The following is a 12033-nucleotide window of genomic DNA, read 5'->3' on the forward strand; positions in this document are numbered from 1 at the left end:
TTTCAGTTTTCGGCCTTTATAGTTTTTAAATAATGCATGCTACTGTAATTAAAACCCATTAAATGTATATGCCTATTTATCCCGGTTATAAAGCCGTTTAAATTATGTCCCTATCACAATGTTTGCCGCCAATATTTTAGTTGGAAATAAAGGTGCATTTTTTTCAGTTTTGCGTCCATCCCTAATTACAAGCCCATAGTTTATAAAGTAACAGTGTTATACCCTCTTGACATAAATATTTAAAAAGTTCAGTCCCTAAGGTAACTATTTATGTATTTTTTTAGATTGTAAATTTTTTATTTTTTTTTTAATTACAAAAAAAAAAAAATTGGGAAGTGTGGGAGGTAAGGAGTTAATTTTTTGTGTAAAACAAGTTTATTTGTGTGTAAAAAATGGTTAGGGTGTAGTTTTACTATTTGGCCACAAGATGGCAACATTACCAATTTGTTTCATACGACCTGCAAGCGTCCTTCCGGACTCTTGCAGGAAGTAGAAAGAGGCTGGGACTTTGTTATTTTTCACAATGATCGCGCTGCTCAGCCGAGCGGCAGCAGATCATTGCGGGGCTGAGATCAACGAACGGGAATGGATTTTCCCGTTCATTGATCTCCGGGCGAGCGGGCGGCGGCGTGTTTACTAGCGGCGGGCGGCGTGTTTACGAGCGGGAGCGCGGACAGCGGCGGGAGTGCGCAGAGTACGGATTTCTCCGTCCCTGGGGGTGAAAGGATGGAAAAAGGGGCGGAGAAATCCGTACGCGCGGGGGTAAAGTGGTTAAAACTGCGTTTTGTGTTCAATTATGTTATCTTTGACTAATAGTTAACGGTTTTTGATGAGCAGAAACATTTAAGTGTGACAAACATGCAAAAGAATAAGAAATCAGGAAGGGGGCAAATAGTTTTTCACACCACTGTAGCTCTAGCTATGGCCTGATATGGTCCAGGCAGTCGGCAGGTCTTTGCTCCCCTCACACCCCTAGATCAATTTAAAAAAAATAATTTATGATCTCTGATGACCTTGAGCATAAATATTTCTTGGTAAATCAGGACCTATGTGAAAAATGGCCCAACTACCGGAGGTAAGAAAAACATAAGCAAAATGTCTAGCATACATTAACATTCTGCATGGCAAAACAGAAAACAGGTTACATATTCATAATGCATTCTGCCTATGCATCTCATTGTATTACACTATTTTCAGAAAATCCTCTGTTTTTTCAGTCGGTATATTTTATACTTGATGAACAGTGTTATTTTCATAGCTGTGTGTAGCTTGAGCTGTGTAATCTAATGCTGAAATCTATTTCTTATCAGTGAAATGTAACAGTAATAGAGTCACAGTATGGCCTGCTGTATATCCAAAGATCATTAACACTGCACCAAAGCAGGGACTCACTACCCTCCTATCTGCACAGCCCATATTATACAAGACAAATGCAAAGCACAGATCCATAGCTAGTGCAAGTAAATAAGAAATAGATTGGCCATCTGTGCACAAAATAAATGCTGCTCAACGTTAAGCAGTATGCAGTCATTCTGCCTTTACACCCACTTTTTATAGATTTAAGAGGAACGGTTCTCCATTGCTCCTCTTACAATGATACATCGTGTTTGTAGATGTCTTCAAGCAATGTTCAGCTTTGATCAAAATCTACAGCTTATATAACAATATGGTTGGGGATCTGCATATCTTCTAAACCTCTATTTATCACAGTCGCGGGCTAAATTGCTGTTTGCTTCATCCACTCTCATCTTCAACAAACTCGGAGCTGTCGGATAGGTTATGAATGGTTACTGCCAAGTCAACAATGTGAATGCGGCAGCAAGACAGCGCATTAAATATGGAATGAGAATGGATAGCCAGATCCAGAGCACGTTGGTCATTAGGGTATATAAGGACATGTTTATTAAGTATCAGTATTCTACAAGGCAGTCTTGTCTGCGGTAAACAAATCATTATGAGTGGGCTCTAGGCCTTCCTGCCAATCCGTCCTCTGCTGCCTCTGTATTCCATTCATCTATTGAGCATGTAGCACAGTTCCAGCCATTATTATTGTTTTGCAGTAGATTATCATAAGAACGTTGATAAGGTATGCAGCAAAGGGGGGGACAATGTACCGAAACCGAAGCAAAGGGTGAAAAAAAATACTTACTTAAAGAGACTCCGTAACAAAAATTGCATCCTGTTTTTTATCATCCTACAAGTTCCAAAAGCTATTCTAATGTGTTCTGGCTTACTGCAGAACTTTCTACTATCACAGTCTCTGTAATAAATCAATGTATCTTTCCCCTGTCAGACTTGTCGGCCTGTGTCTGGAAGGCTGCCAAGTTCTTCAGTGTTGTGGTTCTGCTATGAACTCCCCCTTCCAGGCCCCTCTATGCACACTGTCTGTGTATTATTTAGATTAGGGCAGCTTCTCTCTTCTCTCTTATCTTTTACAAGCTGGATAAATCGTCCTCTGAGCTGGCTGGGCTTTCACATACTGAGGAATTACAGACACAGGCAAAGCTGTTTGCAGGAAGAAACGAGCAGCCTGAAACTTCAGTGCATGAGAACTGCAGGGGGAAAGAAACACACAAATGATCTCTTGAGATTCAAAGGGAAGGGTGTATACAGCCTGCTTGTGTATGGATGTATTTTCTATGTGTGTACATACTGTACATCAACCTACTTCCTGTTTTGGTGGCCATTTTGTTTGTTTATAAACAAACTTTTTAAAACTGTTTTTAACCACTTTTAATGCGGCGAGGAGCGGCGAAATTGTGACAGAGGGTAATAGGAGATGTCCCCTAACGCACTGGTATGTTTACTTTTGTGCGATTTTAACAATACAGATTCTCTAAGAAAAGGGAAGCCTCTGGATCCTGACCCCACCGTTGCCACGCCCAGACCCCAAAACAAATGCGACAATAACTAGACGGATTTCTGATGGTGACATTGCTCCTCTTCATGCAGTTATAAAGCCATAGAGTGCCTGCACGAGTACGGCTGCCCCAGTGCAGTGACCCAGAGCCGCTCATGCACACCTGCCTATTGCGCAGGCATGGACACGCTTCTGCAAGAAAAAGAGCACAGTCACGATCTTCAGGAGAGTTCCAGGCAGCAGTAGTAGGGGCGAGGACACAGAAAGCCTCTGGAATTTCAAACATGCTCAAAATATAAGCCCTAACCCGAAAGTAAGCCCTAGCGGCAGTAAGGAGAAAAAGTATGGCAACTTGTGTTATTACTGGAGCCCATGGTCTCGGTCTCGCAGGTGGGACCATGGCTCAGTCATTGAGCCAATCACAGCACTCACTGCTACTCAGCAAGTGCAGTAATTTGCCCAATAATGGAGTCATGGTCCCAGCTGCAAGACCCCACAGGGATACAGCAGCATGGAGCTGGAGGAAAGAAGAGGATGCAGGGAGATACCAGAAGGACACGAGGGACAGTAGAAGCCACAGAAGAGGACACGGAGGACATGGGGGACACAGGAGGACAGGGGATAGAAGGACACAGGGGTACACCAGGAGGACAATAAAGGTAGAAGGGGGACAGTGGGGCACACAAGAGATGGATTCAGCGAGGAAGAGACGGCACAATGGGGAAGGCAGGACGACACACAGCACAGGAACTTGTGTGTTCATAGAAATATATTAGATATCCCCTGAAAATAAGCCCTAGTACATCTTTTGGTGCAAACATTAATATAAGACTCTTATTTTCAGGGAAACACTGTAATTTTATCAAAATTCTCTGTCCGTGTTTTTAAAAAAATCAGTGTTTTAGGGCCTGCTTCCACTAGAGCGAATCCGCATGCGTTGTCTGCATGCGGATTCGCATAACCAATACAAGTGGATGGCCCTGTTTCCACTTGTCAGTTTTTTGGTGCGTTTTTCTGTGCAGGATTTTTCTGCACGGTAGAGCCTGCAGAATTCGCCTGCGTGTGGAATGCAGGCGATTCGCAGGCAATGTATTTAATAGGGGAAATCGCACATGCGTTTTTTGCTGCGATTTCGCGTGCGAATTCACACCAAAAGTAATCTAAATTGAACCAGGCAGTGACATGGTTAAATTCGCATATACCCTGCCTATGTGAAATCGCATGCAAAATCACGTCAAAAAACGCACGCGGAATCGCATCCGCATGCGATTTCGTCAGCGGTGGAATCCCGGCGATTTGCACCCCACTAGTGGAAATGAGCCCTTACTTCAGTTAACATCTGGAAATATGCCTGAAGAAGGGGACTAGATCCTTGAAAGCTTGCATAATTTAACTTTATCAGTTAGCCATTAAAAGGTATTACTTTGAAAAGACTGATTTTTCTAACCATCAAAATTCCCTTAGATCCTAAACTCACTGGGCCCAATTTATCAAGGTTTTCAGTGCTGGAGGTAGCTGGAGAATATAAATGATACAGCAATTCGGGTATGGATTTAATAAAATGTATTTTTTCTATTAAAGAGAGCCCGAGGTGGGGTTCCAAGAATTATATCCGCACACAGAGGCTGGGTCTGCCTATACTGCCCAGCCTCTTTTGCTATGTAGTTTCCCTCCAGGCCCCCCCCCCCCCTGCGCTCTGCTATGCCCCCATAAATCACAGCCGCGCTGTCGACATGCAGAGTGGCGCAGCGGGCTGTGTTTACCTATGTAGTGTAACTCTAGCCGCTCCCCCGCCTCCTGCATAGCTCCAGTCCCCGCCCGCGTCCCTTTCCTCCCCGCTGATTGGAGGGAAGGGACGCGGGCGGGGACCGGAGCTATGCAGGAGGCGGGAGGAGCAGCGAGAGTGACACTACATAGGTAAACACAGCCCGCTGCGTGTTGACAGCGCGGCTGTGATTTATAGGGGCATAGCAGAGAGCAGGGGGAAGTTAGGGGGGTTAGAGATAGCAACAGAGGATGGCCTGTATAGGCAGACCCAGCCTCTGTGCGCAGATATCATTCTTAGAACCCCACCTCGGGTTCTCTTTAAGAGGCAGGAGTTTACCACCCTCCCATGGATCCAATTACTTCATGGCGATGGGTACTGAAAAGTATCCTCAAAAATAATGTGTGTGATTAAAGTAGTATTACTTACACCAAGACAAAACCATGGAAACGGGGCTATTACGCATGTCCTCACTGCAGGTGTTAGTATGTTGCCGCAATCACATAAAAGCTAATTCTTACTATGGTCTGACATGTTCCAGGCAAGGATTTCAGGCACTTGAAACCTAACAGCAATTTCTCAATAAATCAAGGACAGATTTTGCAGGATTATACAAATTCTAAAGTAATCTCTAGCCCTGGAGATGTATGGAAATCAAGCCCAGTAACGCAAGGCTCATACACACGTATCAGTCATAACGCCTTTTCTTTTGCATGTCTTTTACTTGACAAAAGTTGTCCAACATCTTCAAGTTGTTTGATAATTGTGCATTTAAAAGACTTTTGTTGAGTGTGTGAATGAGCCTTCAGACTCTCTTAGCCCTGTCTGGGTTGATGTATATCACTTGATATTAGGAAGAACATATCATGCCATATTGACATATACAAGGAAAGAACGCAATTGGTTCCTGGAGACATGAAGAATAGTATTTCCTTCAGACTACTTTAATGTAACGTAAGGGCGGGGTCAATGTGGTCTTTCAATACACAATATTTCTATAGGCAGAGGAATGAGGTGCCTGTAATGAAGTGTCAGACAAGCACTCTCTATGTGACTCCCACCTCCATTTTGTGTGGTGTAAAGGTACAGTTTTGGATTCTGCCAGAGCCCAGACTTTACTCTCTGTTGAAAACCAGAGGAATAATGTGCCCGGCAACCACATTTGTGGTAGATCCACTATACTACACTGTAATGGCTGGCTCCAAGCTCAGAGGAAATATTGCAAATTTTACATGCAAACATGTGTAGCTTGAAAATTGACCATTTGAATCTCATTAAGGTGGAATTTGATTGGTCCATTTCGAGCTGCATACATTTGCACAGAAAATTTGAATTATCAAAAGAATTGTTAGAAAAAAAAAACTATTTTTGTATTATCCTGCAACAGACTCAGCATTACTTCCATCCCTAGCCATAAATTCTTTGTTAAGCCACACCCCTTTCCCTGCAGCAGCCAGTGCACAAATGACATGAAAGGGTGTGTGAAAAAGTGGGTTTACTACATGTTAACGTTTCAGCAACCAAACTGCATTTTCCTATAGAAAGGAGGAACAAGCCTACTCACACATTACAGTTCTATAGTGCTGTACATCTCCAAAAGTCACAAAACATTTTTTTCTGAACAAAGTAGAGGAGATCAACCCTAAAACCCCATTATTTAATAGGGGTTGGTTGCTCAATCACCTCCCATGTAAAAATGAATGAAACGCTCCCTAAACAGAGATGAATAGGGGGCGCTACAATAGCTTTGTTTAGTGTTTCATATAAAACATCTTTTATTTAAAGCAGCAGGGTCAGCCGTACTATCCCAGGAAAAAAAAATATACATAAGTAGATAACAACTTGTTCAACTTATATAACATGTATTGCATATGGGGTGAGGTGTATTTCTCTTCTCAGCCTTGTGTCACACTGAACTGCCCCCAGGCAATCAGTGAGGAGCAGGAATGTGAGAGGGGAGATAACAAGCTTCTTTTTCCCCGGCAATGTACCCGAAAAAAGCCAGGCTTGACTTAGATAACATTCATTACTGCAGAAACATTTATGATTATATTGAAATGCTTGCAATGCAGACTGCATGTAGGCTACATAATAAACACAGAGCAGTGGGTAAATTGAGTTTATGGCTGACAGAACGACTTTAAAATGATGATTTTACTGTACAGGACAGAGTTGTTCCCAGCTACAATCTTTTTCCAAAGCCTTTTTCTGAGTACATCTCAGACGGGCTCATTGGCCACCCACTGATATAATCTACCACTGCTGCACTTATCTTTGTATTATACTAAATTGCATATAGGATTTAAATGTTTTACAAAATTATCAAATTACATTTGTATTTACATAGCATCACAATGTTTTCGGAGATGGGGTTGCATGAAACGTATTAAACTGGTGTGTCTAAATGTTTCAGTTTGCTTGCTCTATTTTTATGATACTGGTTTATGGCGGCTTATTTTAAACACTTGCACTATGTACAGCTATAAAGAATGAACCATCAGGCTACGGATGATGCAATCTTACCTTCTGCCCGTTATAAAGCTTGTAGCATTCAGCTGGAGGTTTAGCTCATTTCTGCTACATGACTTGAATTCTGCAGAAGAAAAGGAGACAAGAATGACTCAGAAGTCCAGTAGGGCAAGAAGCTGCACAACAAAAGCACCTGTCAGTCACATTCTGCCTATACCTTTGTAACAGAGCTTGCTTCAGACAATAAAGAAACAAAATGCATTATGGGAGAGTTCTCATAGTGATATACTGTAATTGACATTGTTAGAAGAAATTCTAAAGGTCTTCACACAGTGAAATCCATAAAACACAGCTTGCCGGGGTTTAGGTACTCTGGTAAAGATTGTATCAGTCACGATTATTGAAAATTCATAGCATACATAAATCTGGCTTTGCAATTGCCACTTATTATAACGTTGCCTGAAATGATGCTGGATGAAATATTAAATGGAACTTGAAGAGAGAGGATACAGGGGCTGCCATCTTCATTTCCTTATAAACAATGCAAGTTGCCTGGCTGTCATGCTGAGCCCTTGGTTTTAGTTGTATTTGAGTCACACACAAGCGCAACAAGCATGCAGCCAGACCTGAGTCATGGCATCTGATCTGCATGCTCATCGTCTGCCAGTGACTTAAAGAGGAACCATAACCAAGAATTGAACTTCATCCCAATCAGTAGCCGATACCCCCTTTCCCATGAGAAATCTATTCCTTTTCACAAACGGATTATCAGGTGGCTCTGTATGGCTGATATTGTGATGAAACCACTCCCACAGTGTGATGTCAGCACCAGGATTCTGACATCACACTGTGGGAGCCTTGTTGCATTGTGGGAAAGAACTACCAAAAATACATCATCTCTTTCCACAGACATCCCCTGCCGGCAGTTAAGTTGTCGCCATGTGATGAATGTCAGAATGTAAATCGGGGAGAGGAAAGCTTTTACAATGGGCAAACACTGGCTAAATCATTTATAAATAAGTATAGTAAAAATTAAGCACTTTTATCATTACATTATTTTCTCTGGAGTTCCTCTTTAAAGTATTAGAAGTCAGGCAACTGGCATTGCTTATTAGAGAATGAAGGTAACAGCCTACTTATTTATATCGCTTCAGGTTCTCTTTTTAAGGCTCAATTAAAACCATTTTAGGATACATTTCACAAAATTCTTACCAGAACGGCATACAACCAAGAATGCAAGTATCCAATTTACATAAAGTTATTCTGAACATGATACTGTAATCAGAGATAGTGCTGCTACTGCCAACTTCACTGTTCACTCATTGTTGCCTACCTACTGACTGATAGCTTATTATGGATGCCAGTCTCTAGTACAGAAGCATTGCTTACGACAGAATGGAAGAGGAGGATTGGGCAGGCAGCTGTAGGTGGCAGAGGAGGCGAGGATCTATTAATTGAGTCAGCAGGAGTGCTGGTGTTTTAATCCGGGTTTCCTTATTCGGAAACCCAGATTATGCCGTTCGGCACCATTACCAGCATAGAGAGTCACAGGGGTGCATTCCAAGTCGCAGTTCACGTGACTCCGATGTGTCCTCCTTCCAAGCCAAAAAGAGGGAACATTGGAGTCACATGAAGCACAACACTCGTAATGGTGCCGAACTGCTCTGTACGGCATAATCTGGGTTTCCGAATAAGGAAACTCGGAGTCAGAAACCAACACAAGCCAGCAGTCATTTTCCCTTTTCCTTTTCAACTACAAACATTTTAAGACACTTTTATATCCCTTATTAATTTAAAATAATACTCACGTAGGAAATGCATGTAGGAAGTGTGCCTGAACTTAGGCTTGACAGTGTACCGCACTTATAATAAAATGTCTGTTTAAGAATGATTGTAAATTCTGTTTCCAAATGGATGCAAGAGATTTCCAGTATTTAGGCTTTGGAAGAAAAAAGTTTTAGTCAATGAATTAACTTTCATCTTAATATTTTTTGTTCAAGTTCATGATTATCTACAACATATATAATGATTATTTCCAAGCTGCCCGCCGTATGTCCTTTTGTCCTGCACACGCCCCCTCCTGCTCTGCTCTGATTGGCCACCACGCTGTGTCTGTCCGCCTCGCACACGCCCCCTCCTGCCCTGCTCTGATTGGCCATGACGCTGTGTCTGTTCTTTCCGCATGCCCCCTCCTGCCCTTGCTTTCTTTTCCCTCTGGATTCAGCTGATGGGTGGGGCAGTAAGAAGTGACCATGTAATGCACAGAATAAGTGGAACAATAGATACCGGACTACATTTCCCAGAATCATTCCAACAGTATAGTAATAACCTTTTTTTCATTTTATTAACTTTCCCATTGAGTTTTCTCCCAGGAGACATTTTCACACCTTATCAATAAAATACATTTTAAGCTAAAAAAAATTTAAAAGAAGTTCGATATTTCTTCTTCCAAAGTGCAAAAACATTACATTGTAGTGAAGATTACAAATTATTCTCCTGGGGAGAAAAGTGCAGGGCCCATGAGTATAGGAGGCAGGATTGTGGCATTCACAGAAGTAGATGTAATGAACCATTCTAGAAACAGGAAATAATAGCCCTTAGAGGGCCAATGTCTGTACAAATAGGTGCACAGCTGAGGAATGCACAACTTCACACTGGAATTTTTTAATTTTGAAGAGTTAATTTCTATAGATAATGAGTCATGGTGATTGCGTTCCAATTTATTTTGTTCAGTTTGGGGATCAGTAAGGCCTTTCACCATACACCTGTTTGGCAATCAGATCTAAGAACGCCTTGTCATAATCGAACACTGGGAAGAGGGTCTGCAATGGCTGCCGGGTGCAGGACAATCTATGTAATTAGAAGGTAATTGTTCACTCTTCTCCATACAAAAAGAAAATGATTATTGCATCTCTAGAGGCAAAGAGAAAACTTGGTATAAAGACAGAAAAAGACAACAGTACCTGGCACCAAATGTAGCAGGGCAGACACACCAGGGCTGGGACCAAGATGCAGAGTGTGCTCATCCAAGAAACTTTGCCATCCAATCAAATTGAAGAAAAAAGCGGGGCACCACTCCTTTAAAAGTCCCTTTATTCCGGTGGGGGAGACAGCAGGTACATGCAGTGGGGGTATCAAGTGCCTGACAGCTGTTTCGCTGGTTTAAACCAGCTTCTTCAGAGGCAGTATGTACACAAGACACCATAAAACCGCTTCTTAAATATTGTAATGGAGGCCAGAAACACCCTCCCACCTCTCCGAGAAACAAGTACTCTGATTGGGTGCTGGGCAACACAAACCACCTCCTTACCTCTAAACCTGACAGACACCTGCGCTCAGCCAACCGCTGACATCGCCGCATTCTGTCTAGAGGAAGCTACGTCATCGGGGTAAGGTCGCCCAATCAGCTGGGAGTAGGGCGGGGGTTGTGGCTTCCCCCATTACGGCAAGAGAACGAGCAGCGTCAGCCAGCGAGGAGCGCATACCATACGGACTTCCGTATGAGGGGGCGGAAACCTACCTAACTGAGTGTCTGGGACGGCTCTAGCCAATGGCGAGCGGCGAGTCTCCCCGCACACACAGTCCCAGCACTCTTACTGGTCATCGGTTAAGCACTCCTCAAGCATGGATACGCCCACTGCAGCTTGTAAACACTGAACGTTCTCCAGCAAGTTGCATAGAAAAGTGATTAAAAACACATGAGAATTAAAACTTAAAAATAGCTTCATCTGTAAATATACACCACATACTAAGCATAAACTTCACAGTTACCAACATATATAAAGAGAAGTATCTGAAATATAGTAGCAAGGGTGCATGGGTCATATCAGGATACAGTAGGGGCTAATACGGAGTCAGAAAACAATGCAGCTCATTCCTATCATTTAAGCCCAAAGGGCCACATGCCTTAGTTAATGAAATGATCCTGGCCTCTTGCTGTAATAGCAATAACTCTCGATTACCTCCTCGTCGGGGTGGCGGAACTGTTAAAATACCTGCAAATTGTAAACAACTAGTATTACCATTATGTTTTTCTCTCACATGTTTGATTAGTCTGCCCGCCCCTACCCCTGTCCTGACAGAATTTACGTGCTCCTGGAAGCGGGTACATAACTCACAGGTAGTTTGCCCTATGTAGAAAGAGCCACATCTGCAAACAATGCAATATACCGAATATTTAGATCTGCAATGCAGAAAATCTTTTATAGTAAGTATGGTACCTCCCAATTGTATGCTCCGCCCATTTTTAAACTGGTGGCAATGGTTACAGTTACCACATCTGTGGTTTCCATTAGGGATGCATCTCTGTAACCAATTTGAAGAGCTCGTCCTTCTGTATTCACTTTTGGTGACAGTATCTCCGACGGTTTCTGCTCGTCGGAATGAAATCAGGGGTTTGGTTTGGGCGTAAGACCCCAATAGAGGATCATCTTGTAAGATATGCCAGTGTCTTAACCACTTTCCCCACCACTACAGTATATCTACGTCAGCTGTGGCACTCTCCAAGCCACAGCCACGTAGATATACTGACCTGCCTTAAGCCCTGCCAGGCATCTGGGTAACTGGGGGGATGACATCTGACAATGGGGGATCATTTGATTATCTGGGGGAGGGGGTAACCTAATACTGGGGGCACATCTGGCTATAATTGGTGGGGGGGGGGCAATTCTGGGGGTACATATGGCTATAAAGGGGGAAATTTTATCCGGGGGACACAACTGCCTATAATGAGGGGTGCCAATCCTGGCGGCGTTACTGTCTCTCTGTACTGGGGGGTGGTAGATACATGGGACACATCTGACTATACCGGGGTGCCGATATTGGGGTCAAATCTGGCTAAACTGGGAAGGTTGGGCTGATACTCGGGGCACATCTGACTATATTAGGGGGGACATTAACTGGTGGAATGGTTTTATAAACTGTGGTACTTTTTATTTTT

At 42.9% G+C, this 12033-nt stretch overlaps 1 protein-coding gene across 15 annotated transcripts in view; it reads right to left on the reverse strand.

Annotated features, from left to right (window-relative positions):
* Window positions 1-12033, reverse strand: part of APBB2 (amyloid beta precursor protein binding family B member 2) — a 487722-nt gene that overhangs the window by 360824 nt on the left and 114865 nt on the right. For all 15 annotated transcript variants that reach the window (XM_068278493.1, XM_068278494.1, XM_068278495.1 and 12 more), the window contains one exon: window positions 7149-7218. The gene's annotated coding sequence lies outside the window, so the exon portion shown is untranslated. The remainder of the gene's footprint in view (window positions 1-7148; window positions 7219-12033) is intronic.

Source organism: Hyperolius riggenbachi, chromosome 1 (assembly GCF_040937935.1).
Source record: "Hyperolius riggenbachi isolate aHypRig1 chromosome 1, aHypRig1.pri, whole genome shotgun sequence".
NCBI classification, from domain to species: Eukaryota; Metazoa; Chordata; class Amphibia; order Anura; family Hyperoliidae; genus Hyperolius; species Hyperolius riggenbachi.